At 43.6% G+C, this 20,445-nt stretch overlaps 1 pseudogene; it reads right to left on the bottom strand.

Moving 5' to 3' along the window:
* Positions 1-1,579: 1,579 nt before the first annotated feature.
* LOC124606048 overlaps positions 1,580-20,445 on the bottom strand; it is a 58,437-nt pseudogene continuing 39,571 nt past the window's right edge.

The raw sequence follows: 20,445 nt of genomic DNA, 5'->3' as shown, positions 1-20,445 counted from the left end.
CGTTTTTTCTAAATGAGATCTGGTGTAAACGTAGAAGTTGCGAAATTATTGTCCTCACTGTAGCCAAGCAAAAGCTGCTTTTTTTTGTTTCCTTTTGTCCCTTCTTTTGTTTAGCAAAGAACTCTTAGATCATTTACTGGTAGCGGTGCAACTCTGGAGTTATACGCATTTAATTGTTGCGCGTATCGATAGATTTTCGTGGTACTGTGCTTTGCAGTTGACCAGCGGAGACCACGAGACCGTAAATAAGGTAATAAATTTTGTCTCGACATAAACACACAAGTTCCTAACGCAAATAGACTTCCTGCCAGACACAAGACTCTAACCCTGAGCCTCATGTTCTGAAGTCACGCACGTAGGCCCAGAGCCAGGCCGACTTGAATTCTTGACTTGCGTTTGGATTACCAGGTGCGATAGACCCATGGTTCCACCGCTGCACGTGCGGCAAGGTACGGCATCTGGTGATGTCATGTGTTCAACAGTTGTCATCCACTTTTGGGGTGTTTCCCTACATTTGCGGCCCAATGTATCTTGTTTTAAATTAGTTAGCGTCATCTACGTCACTTCAGGGGATTTTAGACGTTTATAAGAATCGCATTGTATATTAACATCCAAACCCACTGACCATGGTGGATCATCAATGCATGTTACGGTGTTCATCAAGAAGCATTTGAGTTTTCTCAAGGCAGTGGCATCTTTTCGTATTTACTTAATTTAATATCACGTAAGAATTCTTCAGTCTCATATTGCTCAATGTTGAATACTGAAAGCGGTCAGAGGTCTTCCACCCCAACGCAAGGTAAAGAAACAATCTACAAAAGATTTCAACGTGTTCACTCTACTCTATGGAGTCGCTCGATCAGTTACCACAGTTTTTACTCACAAAAGTTCATTAAATACAAGGCAGAACGAGGAACCATGGGTGGGAGGTACTTCCCATCTCTCCAGACTTCATTGCCAGTAGAAAAATTATGATTTTGCCACTGCTTCTTTATTAAAGCATCTCCTCATTCGGTCTCACGAGGCTGAGGGTACCCCATTTCCAAACTTACTTACTGGGAATTGAATCCGGGTCATGCAGCACCGAAGACAACGACGTTAACCTTTTTCATTAACTAAGGACCTTAGATTTCAACATATAAATTAGGAAACCATTCTCGTTTATTTGACGACACTTTTTAAAATGTGGTAATCGGGGAATGGAAGGTTAAATAGCATAACAAATGCCTACTGCTAAAGAAAGAAGCTAGGGTGCGTATTCTGTTTCTCGCACTTCAGGGCAAGAGTGTGTATATTACGAGCTTTTCGATGAGCTGTGAGCTAACAGGAATCAGTATATCACTTTCACATGGAAAGAAATACAATATTCACAGATCATATGCAGAGTTCGTAAACAGTTATAAATCGTAAATAAATATTAATCGAGGGTTACATACTTTTCATGATATGTAACTGCTTCCTTCATAGTATAAAGTGCTTAAGTGTCATTTTTTGCAGTAAAATATTTAGTTCAGCATAAATGAAGTTTGCAAAAATCCATCTGTGAGAAACATTTGTGCTGACCTCATCATGTAAGCTTCTACTCTACATGCCAGTCTATGTGAAGTTTGCTGGGATCAATAAATCTGGCAGTCAAGATGCAGAACATTGCAGGTAAGGCACGAGTGCTACAAGAGAGTGGTCCACAACTGGGTCCTGAAGCTGAGACATTGCTATTATTCCATATGCGCGAAATCAGCCAGTGATCCATCAGAATCAATTCACTACGGACTTCTGTTACAGTGCTGACAACCAAGTACCGCATTGACTGATCCAATTTGAAAGCAAAGTGCACAGCATTCGATATAAGGGATAATATGATAACAATACAGGGAAATGAGGAATGTATCAGACCTCCAATAGTAGGGTCCTGCATATATGGATATGTTCCCTTCTTTACGAAGGAATCTTCGGGTTAATGGTGGTCGAGAAACTAACGTTAACAGCACTGACTTTGCGTAATATTAGAGTGGCGTAGAATACAAAGGATACATGACCTCCTGAGTGTAGTGCAATATTTCTTCATAATGCAGATTGGAATTGTGGAGCAAGGTATACGAGTACCAACTTTAAATGATATCACTGGACGAAACATTAATAATGTGTAGGTTGGAATAATGCCAAAATGCAAAAGCTCCTCCTCATTGACTTTGCATCTACAAAAAACCAGTGCAGAACTAATGCAGTCGAAGCCATAAAGCCAAGATACAACCAATCGTAGGATACTGGGGTCTCAATATATTGAGAACATGCTGACAAAGTGGATGAATTATTTCTTATGTTCCCCCTTGGACAGGCACCGCAGTTTATCCACCCGGCAACTCTTCATGGTCACAAATTCGAGGTCATAGCTTTAGATAGTTAGCTAATTCATGAGAGCAAACTATTTGTCGTACTGTCAGACACAAAACGAAGCCAACTCCCAAGACGTTCATTCACAAAAATTGAATAATATTGCAATGACATCTTTCTTAATTTGAACAATATTGGGCCATGTTTTATTCGTTTTCATGTGATACTAATACGTTTTTTGGTACCTTAACTTCCTTATGTGTATTCTGAGTATGTCTTTACATAATGGTCGCAGATCTCCAACACGACTTTATGTCGCAACATGCGGACAAAGTGGATGGTGGTTCGTTGGCTGGTTGATACGGGAGAGGGGACCAAACAGCGAGGTCATCGGTCATCGGATTAGGGAAGAATGGGGAAGGAAGTCGGCAGCGCTGTTTCAAAGGAACCATCCCGGCATTAGTCTGAAGTGATTTAGGGACATCATGGAAAACCTGGATCAGGACTGCTGGATGCGGGTTTGAACCGTCGCCCTCTCGAATGCGAATCCAGTCTGCTGATCACTGCGCCACCTCGCTCGGTAAGGAAACTGTGCCAAAATGGTCTCCCAGAAGATAAAAACGACTTTTACAGAAACATTGTCCTCTTTTTGCTCCTCTAATTGTAGATCATTTATTTCTGTTTATCTCATTTTTGAATATGTTGACGTTGAAATCAGTATCAAAATTATTGGAAATGAATATAGAGCTAATTAAATACTGGTATTAATAGTAGTGACAGTAGTAAATGTGTTGGCGCAGCGATGCTATCAGCATAAGATTACAAGATGTTTGTGCGACGAGCGAAATGTCTGAAAATCTCAATTGAAGTCCTTCAGTAGTTTTCTTACAAAGTTACCGTTTTCGTCTACACCCAGTAATTCTGGTGAAATGGTGGTTGCGGTTCTGCCGTGGTGTTAGAGGACAATTAACTGTTTAAATGAGTTTCGTAAACCAATCAGAGTGGAGTTACAAGTATCCTCGCGCATCTGCTCGGATCGATGCTGGCTGGAATAAACAGGTTTGCGGTGGAGGGCGCCCGCCGAACACTCGCTTGATGCAGACATAGAAGTGTGTGTGCCCGTGGATAAACCCAAAAGCCGGTGCATGCTATGGCCGCCATTCTTCTTCGCTTCATGGGGTAGGGTTATAGCCTGTTCCATCTTCATTGAAGCCAGTTGTTTCTCGGTCAGCCTACGCTGATGACCCGAAACATCATGACTTCTGACCTTCGCGAGACTGAATGCCTATTGTAGCTTTCAGGGCACGTGAGGCGTTAGGGAAAATATTCAGGGTGAGTGAGCTGCCCCTACCAATATCGTTTCATGCAACATGTAATGCCGTACCTAGCCCTCAAAAACCACGCGAGAGATTTTTACATTCCCTCTCTCGCTACGCGCAAACCATTGCTCCCATAGAAAAACAAATGTCAGGACCTTTTTGCAAAAAAATTAATGTAACTAAATTTCCTACTGGGATACGTTTTCGATGGAGGCCACGGTTTCAGGATTTCTACATGATGTTCGTGGCAGTCCCTCCTACCACTGTAGGAAAATTTCCGGCTAGACAGACTGTTCCCAATATTCGTCCTTTTTTTATCTCTATTGACTGGGTTATTGTACCACCAGCATAGCTGGCTATTTGTTAACATTATTAACTTAAACGTGCCTTGAGGCCAACGGAAGAAAAAAGACTTTAACAATTACGCTAGAACTAATTACGTTGACAATTCGGTCCAAACTTAACCCCTACAAAAACAGCAGTTTCGTAGTCAGAAGACCTGACGAATATAACGAAATAATTGTTTATTTTACGCTGTTAAAATTCAAAAAACTATTAGGTAAAATTTATACAAAAGGCCAGTTTTACAATTTTTAAGTATGCAACTAATCCGGTGGCGTAATAAGGCCAGTCAATGAAGACCAAAAAAGATCATACGTGGGAAACAATTCGTGCATTCTCAAATTTTTCTACAGTGATAAGGAGTTCCATGACCAACGTTCTCACTAGGGGGGGGGGGGGGGAGGGGGGCTGGGTATGGGAGTGAGGATGCAATTGAAGGTCACTTTTCTTGAATAGCTCAAAACTGCGACCTCTGGCGAAAACACATCACAGAGCACAGAATTTAACTACATTAAGTTTCCAACGAAAAGGTACAACTTTGTTCTGAAGGACTAACAGTTTATGCATAGCGACCGAGAGGATATGAAAACCTTGTGCTTGGATTTTGAAAGCCACATATAACACAGCAAGTTGCACAAAATGACATCGTTAGGGACAGCTTGAGAGGTGGCATGAGCCCCCTCTCATATTTCTATCTTACTCTGAGTAATTAGATTTTCCTCTCTAATTGCATGCGGTGAAAAGTTGCTATTCCTTCACATGCGAACTTCCCACGCAGTGTCTCAGGTCACCTGGGTGGTCCGGTGACAGGCGGGTACTACTGATCTTGAAAGGGTTAAGCCGACGGGTGTGAGGGAGTCGAGTGGATGCTTTCCAGACACCGACCTTGTCATAAGAGCGGGGGCGACACAGGGGCGGCTGGGCTAGAGATTCCGTTACTTTGCAGAAACCAAGTGAAAACACTTTCTGGTGGGCTACCAGCTAGGCAAATGCCCGAGTTTTCTGCAAAATGGTAACTGTGATTGGCTTGCTCAGGGGATAGCTCCGTGACGTAGAGAAATCGGCGCAGAAATTGGCGGCAATTATCTCCATTGGTGGAATAGTAGTGCATCAGCAACAGAATGGAATTTTCCGCCGGTTTTCGAGTTTCTGATTGGAACGTTTAACCACACCCACTGTCGTGGGGGCGGGAATGTTCTGTGTTCGGGTTGTATGGGTGCTCTTGAGAGAGTCGGCTCTCGCTTTTCGGTCGGAGTAGGATACAAGACTGAGCTCTCGCTGCTCTGGACAGCCTGCCTTCCGTTGGCTGTCTAATATACTTTCATTTACTTGTAACTGTTTGATGGAGTTGCTGTAGTTTAGGCTTCAACGTAACTTTCCGAGCACAGTTGGCAATTAAGCGTTCTGCGTATAAGCGGCCTATGTTTTCCGTCTTGAGCAGTTTTGGCTAAAGTTGACTGTATCGGAGTTACTGTGTGACTTCGCTTGTTAAAAATCAATCACTGTACCGTCAGTGTTTGTGTGGAGAGCCTTCTTTGTCTCGCTCAGAGGCGCATTTGTATTATAGGAAGTCTTTAGTTTGGAACAACCAGACCAGGATAATTTGTTTCGGGCTATACTCGCGACATTATCATCACCACGACTGGACGTCGAAGCAACCAGCCATCGCTTCCGGTACGCCAGATCGTGTTCTTGCAGTTAAGAGGACAGCTTGGTAATGTATGTCCACAGCACCGACAGATTAGGGAATTTTGCTCTGTGATAATCAGAGCTCAGCAGAGCGCGCCTGTTCCCGTCTTTTCTTACGTGGTTCTGTCTTGGGTGTTCATTGAGTTCTCACTACTGTAACAGCAATTAATGTTGGGTTGTCTGGGTGTTTCTCTTAAGATTTGAGTTGCAAGGAATTGGCTCCACAGACCACAGACCACTTCACCTTCACAGCATTTATTTGAGTATTCAATTTGACGTATTGTAAATGTCTCATGTATTGTGCTGATTATTTTGAGTTTAGTCATAATGAATCAAATTGTTATTTTGGACAGAACTTTCATTCTGTAGGTCGGTAGAGCAACCCTTTCATTTCTCACCACGTTAATGAAACTTATTTATCAAATTTTCTACTCCACTTGCAGGGTCGATTAGAGTCAGTTCTCGTTTCTTCTTAATCCATGTGCAACAGCAAAAGTCGGAGTTAGAAAAGGGGGAGGGGGCTTAGAGCATTATTTCCATATGAAGATTCTAGAAGAATTTAGTGTTAAATACACTGCTAGCCCCGTCACCTCGCAAGCTGAATCACCTTGTGTAAGCAAAGCAGAGACGAAGGGTGATTCATCCCGCAAGGGAAATTCCACGCCCCTCCGTCTGCTCCGAATGGCAGACGTCATCGTAGCATTAAACTACAGAGAGGAATGCGGAACGGTTTTACTACGTGTCCGCGTACATTTGACAATGTTTTGGCACCAGAGACTGACTTATAAAGTTCTCACACAGGGAATAACAAGCTCCCTAGGCAACTGCTCACCAGCTACCGACACTAAGTGATCAAGAGTATCTGGACACCGCAAAAACACACTATTTCTAATTAGGTGCCTTGTGCTGCCACCTTCTGATAGGTAATCCATATCAGCGACCTCAGTAGTCTTTAGACATCGTGAGAGAGCAGAATGGGGCGCTCCGCGGAGCTCACGGGCTTTGAACGTGATCAGATGATTGGGTATCACTTGTGTCACACGTCAGTAGGCGAGATTACCACACTCCCGAACATCCCTAGGTCCACTGTTTCCGATGTGATAATGAAGTGGAAACGTGAAGGGACACGTGCAGCACAAAAGCGTCGCCTGTTGACTGACAGACAGCCGACAGTTGAAGAGGGTCGTAATGTGTAGTAGGCAGACATCTATCCAGACCATCACACAGGAATTCCAAACTGCATCAGAATTCACAATGACAGTTATTCAGGAGGTGAGAAAACGTGGATTTCATAGTCAAGCTGCTCCTCATAAGCCACACATAACGCCGGTAAATGCGAAACGACGCTTCGCTTGGTGGAAGGAGCGTGAACATTGGACGACTGAACAGTGGAAAAAAAATGTTGTGTGCAGTGACGAGTCACGGTGCACATTGTGGCGATCCGATGGCAGGGTGTGAGTATGGTAAATGCCGGGTGAACATCATCTGCCAGCGTGTGTAGTGCCAACAGTAAAATTCGGAGGCAGTGGTGCTAAGGTGTGGTCATGGTTTTCATGGAGGGGGCATGCGTCCGTTGTTGTTTTGCGTGGCACTATCACAGCACACGCCTACATTGGTGGTTTAATCACCTTCTTGCTTCCCACTGTTTAAGAGCAATTCGGGGATGGCGATTGCATACTTAAACACGATCGAGCACCTGTTCATCATGCACGACCTGTGGCGGAGTGGTTACACGACAATAACATCCTTGTAATGGACTGGCCTGCACAGAGTCCTGACCTGAATCCCATAGAACACCTTTGGGATGTTTTGGAACGCTGACTTCATGCCAGGCCTCACCGACATCGATACCTGTTCTCAGTGCAGCACTCCGTGAAGAATGGGCTGCCATTCCCAAAACACCTTCCAGCACCTGATTGAACGTATGCCTGCGAGAGTGGAAGCTATCATCAGGGCTATGGGTGGGCCAACACATTATTGAATTCCAGCATTACCGATGGAGGGCGCCACGAACTTTTAAGTCATTTTCAGCCAGCTGTGCGGATACTTTTGATCACATAGTGTAGAAAACCGCCCATTCGTTGAGAAGCATAGACGTGCTTGTGGGATTGCCTCAGGGGACACTGCTGGGCCCTGTCTTGTTCTTCTGACAACAACTCGCGTCACCAGATACATATACACTGCCGATCACACTCATCTACTGATCACACTCATCTGCGGGCAGAGACGACCAGAAGTGATAACAGGAAAACTCAACGATTTCTGCAGAGACATCCAAACGTGGGCAACAGACTGGCGCTATAAGTTTAAAGCTGCGGAGAGTATCCTTACAAAACGATGGCCAGAGCAGTGGGTGACAATTTATTCAACTAGCCACTACCATGGACTCCGCCTGAGAGATATATTGGGTTAACGCTTGAGCGCTACTCGTTGGCATGTTCCAGGAAATTTCCCAGACCGCTGCCTCCACGAAGCTGTAGAGGAAAAGACAAGTGCTCCAACGTTCCAAGAGCGACGGCTGATTGGATGAATCACGTTTGTTACACCACGTCGATGCTCGTTACTGAATACGCAGTAAACAAGGTGAACGGCTGCTCGAATCATGAAGGAGGCAGCGTTCGGACAGTAGATTCTTAACAGTTTAATGTACGTTATAAGAAATGGGGACTGTGTCCAAATCCAAACAAAACAAAATGTTGTACATTTCACATCAGTAAATATCTAGCATCTGAATGTTTTATTTTGTATGGAAAAAGTAAACTACAAGAATTATGAAAAATGCATCGCTCTCGACCATTCCCTGAGATACAATAAGCACTTTCAGCTAACGAGGCAAAAAATTATGACCATAAATATCGATGAGGGGAGAGGCAATAACAGCGTAGGGAGTGGAAGCAAATAGCCTACACACTGCCACACAGTACCAGCTGCACCAAACTGCAGAATATTGTCACCAGGTTGGTGCAAGGGCACACACCAATAAACGAGATGTACATGAGTTAAGTTTGAATACAAACATTTTTGCTTAGGCTTTTTGTTCACAGTTATTGATATCAATCGATACAATAAGTTTACTGTTTTAAAACGAAGCATACTGTGGATTTTGCAATATTCTACGGCAGAGATGTCACACTACACGAAAGCTTCGTAGCTTTTGACTGTCATTTCCGGCTGTGGTTTTACTAACTCAGAGATGATACATGTTTCCTGCTTCGTTAAGAGTTTCAGCGCCAGGTGAATTAACAATACATGTATACGTTGCGTTTACAGCTTTGGGGTAACCTGTACCATTGTCCCCAGAGATCAACGGCTCTTTTTTCTGCCGTGTTCGCATCAGGTACATTATCAACATCGAAGTATTTGATGTCTGTGATTTAAAGACGACACAAAGCGTCCTGTGTCCACTAGAGATAGTAGTAAAGGTTACCCCAAAGTCTTAAGCACTGAGCCTGCGAGCTCGGCCTTTCTATCGACTCCGGCCCTCGTTAACGATCTTTGTCTGGACAACTTTGGAGCTACGCCGGTGGCGCAGTCGGTGGGGACAAAAGCCGCGGAGTTGGAAGACTTTAGGGATTGGGTGCGTGGTGTGCTAAACGCGTCGGCGGGGAGCTAGAGATGTTTGGTGTTCTGGATGGCACAGGAGAGAACGAATCGGCTGGTTCGACGCTAGTGACAGCGGTCCGGTCTCTTGCAGGCTTAAGGAGTGTAAGGACGGCAGCCATCCTGACCAAGTTAAGTAACTTCCGTGTCTTACGTCTCATTCTTGCCCTCACTGAGTGGTGTTTATGCAAGCACCGCTCGTAATTAATAACCGCTGTTTAGAGGTCATTTGGTTACAGACTGATCAGTGAATTTTGGCTAATTGTAGCTGCCTCTTCAGAGAATTTCTTTCTTAAATACCGTATTTTGCTCTCTGATGAACAACAGTGGCTTCATAATTAGTAGTTTAGTAATCATTTGCTTAAAATCGGATCAGTGAATTCTGGTTAACAATAGCTGCCTACTCAGTGACTTAATTCTTTTAAAAAATGGTTCAAATGGATCTGAGCACTATGGGACTTAACATCTGAGGTCATCAGTCCCCTAGAACTTAGAACTACTTAAACCTAACCTAAGGACATCACACACATCCATGCCTGAGGCAGGATTCGGACCTGCGACCGTAGCGGTCGCGCGGTTCCAGACTATAGCGCCTAGAACCGCTCGGCCACACCGGCTGGCTAATTGTTTTAAAATTCTGTACCTTTGTGTCTGCCCTGAATGACTGTGGGTTCATAATCAATAGCATAATCATTTACTTAAGCCGGCCGTGGTGGACGAGTGGTTCTAGGCGCTTCAGTCTGCAACCGCACGACCGCTACCGGTCGCAGGTTCGAATCCTGCCTCGGGCATGGATGTGTGTGACGTCCTTAAGTTAGTTAGGTTGAAGTAGTTCTAAGTTCTAGGGGGCTGATGATCTCAGATGTTAAGTCCCATAGTGCTCAGAGCCATCTGAACCATTTATTTAAGAAGTGATCAGGGAATTTTGGGTAGTTGCAGCTGCTTATTCATCGACTATTGATTGTTTTTAAAAAATTTTATTTTGCTGCCTACTGAACGACAGTGGGTTCAAAATTAATAATAACTGTTTAAAAATCATTTGCTTAAAATCTGATCAGGCGATGTTGGTTAACTGTAGCTAACTATTCAGTGACTTGATTGTTCCTAAAATTCAATACCTTTGCTGTCTGCTGAGTGACATTAGGTTCATAATTAAAGTCAGCTGTTTATGGGTCATTTAGTTAAAAAATATTGGTCAGTGAATTTTGCTAACTGTAGCTAATTGTTTTTAAGACCATGTACTTCTTGTGTATAATTTATGGCTGCTGGCTCATAATTAGTGACAGCTGTTTAAAAGATTCTTCTCAAGTCTGCTCAGTCAGCTTTACTTAGATTGTTTTTAAAACTCGCTTAACTCTCATGAGTATCATAACAGGAATGCTGAAAACCACACAGTCAATTTGGATCCACGCCCTGGAAGACGTCGCTCCGTCAGACCTGAGACAAGAGGCCACAGTTGGAAAAGTCATCAAGCTTCACGCTCCCATAGTTCGAAGAGTATTTTCAATTAACATCGTAGTGCGCGAAGCTCCATGCTCCCAGGTGAAGTCCTGGAGGATATACTAAAAGAGACTTAAGTTTCGTCGGAGCGACTACACAAAGTTCACTATTTGTATACAACAGTGATCAGAATGCGAACAGGACATGGCAGAAGTAGTTCCGCGCTCCACCGATGGGGCATTGTCGCTAGTCCTGAATGTGACTGCGGGGCAGCAGAACAGAACCTGGAGCACATACAACAGCATTGTTGCAAGAGAAGCTACTTTATTGTATATTTCTGTCTTTTTATATGTTCTATTTGTGTTTTCTATCTACCTTTGTAAAATTTATGATCTGTAATTTGGATTTTTTCTTCTGCATTTAAAATATTCAAATTACCACACGACAATCGACATGAATCTTTGGTCGACCTGACTTCTCAGACTCGTCTACGCCAACGTGGTGAAGCCCCTTCTTGACATGTATGTACGTTTTCAGTAGGGATTTTGGCATAAGTATGTGTTACAACACGTCCCGGTGGACATCATCTGTGCTGACCCACCTGCCGCTGTATATTTTCTATATAGCTTAGTAAAACATTAAAAATAAAAGCGAGAAAGGGAAAGTTTCGTAATACTTTTGAACACCATAACGAACTGAAAAAACTTGAAAATCACTATATTTTCCAGTAAACATTTTTCGATAAATTTACTATTTCCAGGATGAGATACCCAATAACAAAGGAAAAACTTAATCCAGATATGTACTACTGAGGCAAATGAAGCGTTTTCATCGAAACGGACTTCTAAATCGTACATTCTTTCTGCAGGTTAGTCTTTCAAGATAAGAGCGGAGCTTCTACTAAAGTTGAGCATTATGTAGGAGACAGCCTATATTTTTCTCATTTAATGCAAAAATTTCAGTTTCAGCATGTCCGACTCATAAAACATTGTCTGACCAAAAAATGGAAAGCACCCAGAAGATATGGTCAAACATGAACGAAACTTCGTACACATACACACCATCACCGGGTATGTACATGATTAGAGTTTCCAGCTGAGTGCGAAACTGTTGTTCGTGTTAAGTGTTGTTACCATGCTCGGTAGGGTATATAAAGGGGTGTGAACACTGACAGATGTTCTATGATTAGTGTGGAGGACACAAAGTAGTCACGTACTTGTATGAGACAATTGTCAGCACCTGACAGAGTTTGAAAGGGGCCTCATCTTGGGTGTCAGCTTGGCCAGCTGGTCGACTTGATTTGTGTGGCACTCGCATATGACAGCAACCCGATGTTGCAAAGCATGTGAAAGTGAGGGCAAACTTACTTGTCATCGAGATTCCAGGCTACCACGTTGATCATCACAACAGGAGGTTCGTCGTGTTGTGGACCAAGCACATAGTAATCCCTTCACATCTATGCCTGTCATTCGGGAATAAGTAAAGGACTCCATATGACAATCCATGTTATCTCGCACCACTGTTCGAAGACTGGCAGTAGTCGGACTAGGGAATCACGACCCCATGCTGTTAACAGCACAACACAAACGCTGCATCTGGAGTGGTGCCTTGACTGGGAAGCATGGACTGCTGATGAATGGTGTCGTATTGTATTGCGTTAAGAGAATAATGGCGGTTCTGCACTGACCCGGATGACCATCGTCGGCAAGTATGCCAGCGATCTGGGGAGAGTTTCCGTTCTTCCAATTTTTGGGACAGGCGCAGCGCTGCTGCTCCTAACGTTAAGGTATGGGAACCATATGAACTGACTGGTGTTGAGGCACTCTCGAGGCACTCTCGAGACCAACATGACTCCCAGATCTCCCCCCATATAGAATGTGCGGATCCAGCTCGGCCGACAACTCTGTTCCAGAACCAATGTCCAACAACCTTGGGCCAGCTTCTCTCAGGAGAGGATATGATGGGTTTTTGGCACACTTCCCGACAAAATCAGTGAATGCAACCACGCCAGAGGGGTGCTACTTCATACTGATAAGTGAGCACATACTGACAATTTCTTTGTAAAGTTGATTCGAATTTATAAGCACAGAAATAACGGCACATATTTTCTCAACCCGTGAAGTTTCATTTCGTTTCCTCCTCCAGTTCCTGGTGGTTCACTTTTTTTGTCAGGTGGTGGAGTGGACTATAGTTAAACTTTCCCTCTTTAACACGTTATAACACGGAAATTAATTGCCGTACGAGGACAGAACTTGGTAGCACTAATGTCAAGGACTTGGGGAAACGGATATAATGCAGAATCAATTAAATTGAAACACTTTTAACATGCTGCTGCGGTAAATCATTACTGCTACAAAAGGGGCTCAATATGGCGATCATCAATGTCCAGAAGAGTCTGTAAGCACAGGATTCTCTTGATATGCTGCGCTTCAGATCAGCACATGTGTGAATGTTCCTCTTGTAAACCCTGTCCTTCAGGCAGCCCCACAACCAAAAATCGCAGGGAGTGAAAATGGTTCAAATGGCTCTGAGCACTATGCGACTTAACTTCTGAGGTCATCAGTCGCCTAGAACTTAGAACTACTTAAACCTAACTAACCTAAGGATATCACACACATCCATGCCCGAGGCAGGATTCGAACCTGTGACCGTAGTGGTCGCTCGGTTCCAGAATGTAGCGCCTAGAACCGCACGGCCACTGCGGCCGGCGCAGGGAGTGAGACCAGGGAGATCAATACAGGTGATAGTGCCTGCCAAGCGGTTGGAAGTGATCGGCTGATAATTCAATCGTTTCCAAATTTATTTCGGAGAAGCAGGTGAACTTTACGAGGGATGTGCGTGGGGCCCCACCTTGCATGAAGACTGTTGAGTTCAATGCGTCTCTTTCCTGTAGGAGAGGTAGGACATTCTGGCGAAGCACATCGCAGTAACGCTGGCCAGTGACACTGCACGTCTTTGGTCCTCGATCGCTAAACTGTTCAAAAAAGAATGGGACAATGTCGAACGTAGCCACGAAGTCACACCATACGGTAACACGTTGACCACACAGAGGAACTTCACGCACAGTGACTGGAGGTGAAGATTCCCACGCTCGACAATTGTGTGTGTTCATCCCACCCGTCAGAGAAAAATGAGCTTCGTCTGTCCGTAGGATGGTCCAGGGTCAGCCCTCGTCAACTTAAATCCTTCCGAGAAAGTGGAGAGCGAAGTCAACAAGTCGTTGATATAGAATTTGTACGGATACCATTTGAGTATGGTTCGAAGCAGTGGATCAAGGGATGTTCAACCGTCGTGACACAGCACGCGCACTGCCTGACGATCGGGAATTGCGCGCAGCGTTGTCTGCCATAGCAACAGCGATTTCATCAACCACCAGTGGTACAACCGGTCGTCGGCCTCTTCCGGGAGCGACGCCCAGTTCTCCAGTTGATTCGAACTTCTTCATCATGCTCCACACAGCAGGTGGAGAAAGAGGACCCTTCCGCAGTACTTTCGGACTATGATATTCTTGAAGTGCAGCTGCAGCATTACTGTTTTGATAGTAGAGCTTCACCAAAAATGCCCTTCTTTTGTCCAAGCTCATGATGAAACGTCAACAAGTGCGCTGCGACTGGTCAGGCGTGTGAGACTATGAATCACGATTACTGATCACGGCACCTGGTGTTCGCAGATAGACCTGGACGGTAGCTATGTGACGCATGGAAATCGTGCACTCCATACTCTGGACATTAATGCTACCAAGTTTGGTACTCGTACGGTAATTATTTTCCGTGTTACAACGTGTTAAATAGGGAAAGTTTAATTATAACCACCTGGCATTCAGAAATTTTGGGAAGCTAGAGTTACATTTCACTTTGTATTGCTGTAAAGAGCGTGGTTAATTTCTCTTAGCCGTAACGTGAGAATTTGCAGAAGACGACATGTCTACAGGCAATAATCCTGGAAAACGCAATTCTCGAAATATTGTTTGAAACTACTGTTTTCCGTTTTAAAAATGATGTACCAGCAATGAACCCTGAATGAAGCACAATAGTCGGCATGCACAACAATTTGTAAATGGGCACTGTGGCTCGGAAACGTTGTCACGTACAGTTGATTTGTCATGCTGAAGACCTCGTGTAACAGCGTGACTAAGATACGAATGAATGCCCATTCGAATTCGTATAGTTCATTTTTCATATGAAACTGATTTTACAACTGCCACTTTTGGCTACGACTTTCTGAAGCAGATGCTCATATGAAGAATAAATTTAAGCTCTGGTAGACAAAAGCTGTGAAATTTATACTGAGTTTGTAATCATAGTACAAGTCAACAAATCAGAATACAATAATATTGTAGTATATTTATATGGGTCATTGATAGACCATTTCCCTTCGTCGTCATCATCTTACTTCTTTTCCTCTCAGCAGTAAAAATTAAGACTCAGATTTACGTTAAATTCTACCTGTGTAAAATAATTTCAACATACTAGAAGCATATTCTATCCTCTTTTCAGAAACACTTCATTACCTTTTGCCTTAGTTCCAATAAACGTTAAAGGGAAACAAGCAATGATCGTAGTACAACCAAATAATTTAAAAATTAGTCAAAAACACGTCAGTAAGCAATTTACGACAATAATTTGGACCACATAGATAAATTTTTACGGAACGCAACAAAAGAAAAAGGAGAACAAATTGCAGAAAAAAATGGTTCAAATGGCTCTGAGCACTATGGGACTCAACTGCTGTGGTCATAAGTCCCCTAGAACTTAGAACTACTTAAACCTAACTAACCTAAGGACAGCACACAACACCCAGCCATCACGAGGCAGAGAAAATCCCTGACCCCGCCGGGAATCGAACCCGGGAACCCGGGCGTGGGAAGCGAGAACGCTACCGCACGACCACGAGATGCGGGCTGCAGAAAAACATTAAATTATTACAAACCTCTGGAAATATTACTCTCTGATATTTACTTTTAATAATCATCTCTTAAACGCTATAAATACGATATAGGTAAGAACTTCAGCAGAAAAATCAAGACATTCAGCGAAAGAGATCTCCATAAAATTTAGTTCGCCGAAACTATCCCTTGTACAGAACAATTTTCAATTTTCTAAAAAATACAGGTTACGCAAAGGTGACGATGTCCAACGATAAACTAAAGCTTTGTCCTCACATATGTATTCTCCTTTGTGAAATATCTAATACATCATGAACGTAGAAGTGTTGTTTTTTTTTTTTTTTTTTTTTTTGAGATATTTAAATATTCCCCTTTGTAAGAAAGTATTCATTGCAGTAATAACGGACGCTGACCAGTCACAATCATCTTGTATCAAATTTTGTATAGATTTGGATAATTTTACTAAAGCGTGTAAAACAGATATTCCGTTACGGAATTTGATGTAAATTATCCATTATATTTTATAAATAATAACAATGACCGTCATTACTATACCATAAGAAAGATAACTTCATTATATTTATTTAATCTTGATTTTAGTTAAGAAGTGCATAAAAATTGTCTTTTACAATTTATATAATGACATAAAATGAAAAGATTATAGCAAAATTAAATTTGAAAGCAAGAGTTTCATCGAGATAACTCCTCCTATTTCAGAATAGCACATTTGTTTCAAAACTTGTAGCTTGCATAGAAGAAAAGAATGACGCTGTAACTTCTCATAGCGAACAAAAACTTTGGCATAACCATGAGAGCGCCTCCTACATTGTTCAGGATGCAGTCGTACGTAATACGAACTGTTAACACATTGTACCACTAACGGCTGACGGAAACGTTTTATAGTGTACTAGTAAACAAAAATAACGTTCACTAATCCCGTCACAGTAGCGGCGAAATGTAACTCAACTGGTCATGATTTAATGTAACATAAGCGACCTATCGTAATGCCACAACTTAAGTATTCGACCTAAGTACAGCGTTATTATTACACTCGAAGCTAATTTCTTTATCTGACTCCACATCTTTAGCAATAAAGCATCTTTTAGGTCGAGGGGTAACACATATCGTTGCTGTCTGTAACTATGACCTAACGCAGGTTCCCTACTGCTTCGAATCCTACCGACGTACCTGTTTCCTGAATGAAGTAATTAAGAGTATGAAGGAGAGGATAAACTTGTTGTGCTGCCCCATTAAGTACTACCTACTGAGCTAAGAAAGTTCTCCGAAATTTAAGGAGCGTATCCCTTGCCTCCACCAAAAACACTTTTACAGGTGTAGAATTCATTTCGTATGGTTCGGTATTGCAGGATGTCGATTTTGCTTAGTAATGATGTCGAGATATTTCTACATAAAGTGCACTCATAATCCAATACAGAACGAATTATGCCACGGTAAAGAGTGAGTAGCCAGCCGCTGTTCTGGGCGCTTCAGTCTGGAACAGCGCGAATGCTACGGTCGCAGGTTCGAATCCTGCCTCGGGCATGGATGTGTGTGATGTCCTTAGGTTAGTTAGGTTTAAGTAGTTCTACGTTCTAGGGGACTGATGACCTCAGATGTTAAGTCCCATAGTGCTATTAACTGGAACGGGGTAAGATACTTTTGCTAATGACGTCATTTATCTATTTCCAAGTTAAATAAATAACGTGGTCATTTAAGATCAAATATAAAATTCTTCAGGGTATCAGACCGCATCGTCATAATTTAAAATGCGCCAACGTTTCGGCCAGCCTGATGAAGGCTAGCTGCAACGCTGGCCGAAACGTTGGCGCATTTTAAATTATGACGATGCGGTCTGATACCCTGAAGAATTTTATTGAAGAAGACAACGGCCGCGGAAGCCTACGCTTACATTTAAGATCAAATACTTTTTCCTCGTGTAGTCAGTCAAAACTCAAAATTCTCGAAAGAAAATCGGATCAGTGGGCTATGTAAGTACCAGAAAGTGCATTATCTGTTCAATATCAAACAACAAGTACTAATTCAATTACATTATTGCGTCCCTCTCCCTTTTGTTTTATTCGTTGCGTGTTAAAAATATCAGCCAGTAACCTTTGGTACTAACTAAACTGACGGAAAAAACATCGCAACGCCAAGAAGGAGTTGGTAGGTGTGCTGTTACATGTGAAATATGATGTATATTCATGTTTCGTGCCACCAGTCGCATAAGCGTGGCGCTCGTGCGCCTTAGATGACTGGATGAAGTGAGTTGATGTTAATTAAGAATGCCTTTAAGGCGACAAAGACGACGTTATCAAAACCTTACTGAGTACGAACGAGGTCGCCTAATAGGGCTACGAAAAGCTGGGTGTTCCTTTTGCGATATTGCAGAAAGACTTGGAATTTACACACTTTTCATGATTGCTGGCAGCAGCGGTCACGGAAATGTAGAAACAAGACTGGTTCCGGACGGCCACGTGGCACTAGCGACAGGGAAGACCGTCCGTCACGTCCTGCGTATGGCTCTGGTGTATCGTACTGCATCTGCGGTAGCAATTGGGCAGCAGTTGGCACCGCAGTGGCACAACCAGATGTTACAAATCGGTTACTTCAACGACAGCTCCTAGCCAGACACTTTGCAGCAAGCTTTCCACTGACCCCAAACCACCGCCATTTGCTACTTCAGTGGTGTCAAGCGAGAGCTAATTGGGTGGAAGTCTTGTGTTTTCTGGCGGAAGCTGATTCTGCCTGGGTGCCAGTGATAATCGTGTGTTGGTTAAAAGGAGGCCAGTCGAGGACCTGCAACTAACCCATCTGTGTGCTCGACACACTGCACCTACACCTGAAGTTGAGGCTATCATCTGGAGTGCCCCGGGGAAGTGTGGTAGGTCCGCTGTTGTTTTCTATCTACATAAATGATCTTTTGGATAGGGTGGATAGCAAATGTGCGGCTGTTTGCTGATGATGCTGTGGTGTACGGGAAGGTGTCGTCGTTGAGTGACTGTAGGAGGGTACAAGATGACTTGGACAGGATTTGTCATTGGTGTAAAGAATGGCAGCTAACTCTAAATATAGATAAATATAAATTAATGCAGATGAATAGGCTGGCTCTGAGCACTATGGGACTCAACTGCTGTGGTCATAAGTCCCCTAGAACTTAGAACTACTTAAACCTAACTAACCTAAGGACAGCACACAACACCCAGCCATCACGAGGCAGAGAAAATCGCCTGACCCCGCCGGGAATCGAACCCGGGAACCAGGGCGTGGGAAGCGACAGATGAATAGGAAAAAGAATCTCGTAATGTTTGAATACTCCATTAGTAGTGTAGCGCTTGACACAGTCACGTCAGTTAAATATTTGAGAGTAACATTGCAGAGCGATATGAAGTGGGACAAGCATGTAATGGCAGTTGTTGGGAAGGCGGATAGTCGTCTTCGGTTCATTGGTAGAATTTTGGGAAGATGTGGTTCATCTGTAAAGGAGACCGCTTATAAAACACTAATACCATCTATTCTTGAGTACTGCTCGAGCGTTTGGGATCCCTATCAGGTCAGATTGAGGGAGGACATAGAAGCAATTCAGAGGCGGGCTGCTAGATTTGTTACTGGTAGGCTTGATCACCACGCGAGTGTTACGGAAATGCTTCAGGAACTCGGATGGGAGTCTATGGAGGTAAGGAGGCGTTCTTTTCGTGAATCACTACTGAGGAAATTTAGAGAACCAGCATTTGAGGCTGACTGCAGTACAATTTTACTGCCACCAACTTACATTTCTCGGAAAGACCACAAAGATAAGACAGATTAGAGCTCATACAAAGGCATATAGGCAGTCATTTTTCCCTCGTTCTGTTTGGGAGTGGAACAGGAAGAGAAGATGCTAGTTGTGGTACGAGGTACCCTCCGCCACGCACCGTATGGTGGATTGCGGAGTATGTATGTAGATGAAGTTATGGTCCAGGATGCGATCTCGTATGACAGCAGGAACACTCTCGTGGTTACCCCACTCATCGTGACTGCAAATTTGTACATCAGGATGGCGATTCGATCTGTCGTGCTGCCCCTCATGAATAACATTCCAGGAGGTGTCTTCCAATAGGATAACGCTCTCCCAAATACCGCTGTTGTAACCCAACTGCTCTATACCAGTACAGTACAACGCATGCACTTCCGCATGCTTTCAGTCAACCGTCTGGCGGTTACACCGGTTATTACTGTATCAGCATTTCACATTTGCTATGGTTTGTGTTGCTCTTATTTTAATCTGTGATCTTGCAGTGTTAATCACTTAAAAATGTAACCAAGACAAACGTATCCAGAATGAGTTTTTCACTCTGCAGCGGAGTGTGCGCTGTTATGAAACTTCCTGGCAGATTAAAACTGAGTGCCGGAGCGAGACTCGAACTCGGGACCTTTGCCTTTCGCGGGCAAGTGCTCTATCATCTGAGCTACCCAAGCACGACTCACGCCCCGTCCTCACAGCTTTCCTTCTGCCAGTACCTCGTCTCCACCTTCCAAACTTTACAGATGCTCTCCTGCGTACCTTGCAGAACTAGCACTCCTGAAAGAAAGGATAGTGCGGAGACATCGTTTAGCGACAGCCTAGGGGGCGTACGCAGGAGAGCTTCTGTAAAGTTTGGAAGGTAGGAGACGAGGTGACATCGTTTAGCGACAGCCTAGGGGCGTACGCAGGAGAGCTTCTGTAAAGTTTGGAAGGTAGGAGACGAGGTACTGGCAGAAGTAAAGATGTGAGGACGGGGCGTGAGTCGTGCTTGGGTAGCTCAGATGGCAGAGCACTCGCCCGCGAAAGGCAAAGGTCCCGACTTCGAGTCTCGGTCCGGC

This window comes from Schistocerca americana, chromosome 3 (assembly GCF_021461395.2).
Source record: "Schistocerca americana isolate TAMUIC-IGC-003095 chromosome 3, iqSchAmer2.1, whole genome shotgun sequence".
NCBI lineage: Eukaryota > Metazoa > Arthropoda > Insecta > Orthoptera > Acrididae > Schistocerca > Schistocerca americana.
Note: the sequence above shows the minus strand (reverse complement) of the source record. Positions and strands in the feature narration are given on the sequence as shown.